The following is a 1,546-nucleotide window of genomic DNA, read 5'->3' on the forward strand; positions in this document are numbered from 1 at the left end:
GCCTGTGGATGACCAGGCAGCCACGAACGACGGCCGCATCCCTTCTTTTCTCATCGGCTTTAAAAAAACTCATCCGTTGTTATTTTATTTACGACCCTTTTATGGTCTTAAATGTCCGGACACCGCATCTCCCGCAGGGTATCTAGCAGCGTGTGCCGTCACGGGTACACCGTATTTCCTAGAGCTCTGCTCACCGGTGGACATGCCCGGAGAAGCTGCGGTGTGCGGTGCGCGCTGCGGCTGTGCCCGGCAACCACAGCCCTCTGCATCAGCTCCGTGGCAGCGGGAAAAAATGCTGGGTTTTGGCGTCCGATGTATTTTCCAGCTTCTCTCTCGCCATCTCTTCCTTTTTACTTTGAGAAGCGGATGCCAGAGCTGGCTTAATTCAGAATCTTTAGACCTCAGTCAAACTAGGTAAAGGACAAAGCACGCCTGCAACTGAACTTTCAAGAATAACATTTTAAAATGCCAAGCACTTTTCTGCTAAATGAGGAAAGCATTGAATTTTAATCTCTAGAACTGTACAGCAGACAGCTGCAGGGAGCGAACGGCGGCGAGAGAGCATAGCCGGAAAATGCATTTCGGCTCAGAAGCCTGCCCTCAATTGAGTTTCGCGGAGCTCCTTGCAATTTGCTGAGCTCTTGGCTTGGAGATCCTCTTGAAGGCAGCGGCCAGGAGGTCAGCGTAAATGCCTGGCTGGGCAGATAAATGGAAAGATAGAGGGAAGGAGCTGCTTCCGCAGCATCTCTGCATCTGTGAGTGGAAGCAGCAGATATTAGAGGTGGCAAACCCGAATACTGGGGGCAGCTCTGGCTCTTCTTGCCTTCTCCAGCTCTCCTCTTCCAGAATGCCGTGCCAAATTCCCGTTACTTATTGAAAACCCCCTTGGTGTCTTTCAGCAGAAAACAGAAAAGCGAAATGGGCCAAATCCTCATAACCAAAGACCCCCACACACACACACACCCCCACACTCCATTTAGACCGCCTGGCCGGGCTGCACTGCCCATCTCCCCCGCGCTGTGCAGCAAACTCCCCACCCCGGACGCACCCAAGCCCCAGCGCGCTCCTGTCTGCCGTGGCGGGGGAGGAGGAGAGGTGATTTCGGAGCGCACAGCACCGCCTCGTTGCGTGCCGGCACTGGTGTCGGTCCGGTGGAGCCCGAGGGCCCCTTCTGCCGCTGCTGGGGGTGCGAGGACCCTCACCCAGGCTGCAAAGCTGGGAAGGGCTCCCAGCACCCAGCACCCAGCGTGGGTCTCTCTCCGCCGCCCTGCGTGTCAGGATCCTATCCGGAGCGCCTTGGGTGCGAGGGATCTCCCTGTGAGCCCGCTTGCCTTAAATAGCACGTGGAGTTAAGTGCGTGAAGGTGTAGGAAGAAATGAGGCGGTAAAGACAAAGGGAGGAGTGAATTTGGGCGGCAGACAGGTAAACCCCGCGTTTGAGCTGTCTGGTGTAGTTCAGAGCCGGGATTCGGGAGCCAGCCAGACCCTGGCTCCATCTGCAGTCAGCGGAGGGAAGTAGACTCCGGCCGGAGCTGTGCCGCAAACAG

At 56.3% G+C, this 1,546-nt stretch overlaps 1 protein-coding gene across 1 annotated transcript in view; it reads left to right on the top strand.

Annotated features, from left to right (window-relative positions):
• Positions 1-1,546, top strand: part of CLPB (ClpB caseinolytic peptidase B homolog (E. coli)) — a gene marked incomplete at both ends in the record, with an annotated part of 92,850 nt that overhangs the window by 88,838 nt on the left and 2,466 nt on the right. The gene's annotated exons all lie outside the window — the stretch shown is intronic.

Source organism: Pygoscelis adeliae, unplaced genomic scaffold, assembly GCF_000699105.1.
Source record: "Pygoscelis adeliae isolate BGI_AS28 unplaced genomic scaffold, ASM69910v1 Scaffold944, whole genome shotgun sequence".
Lineage (NCBI taxonomy): Eukaryota > Metazoa > Chordata > Aves > Sphenisciformes > Spheniscidae > Pygoscelis > Pygoscelis adeliae.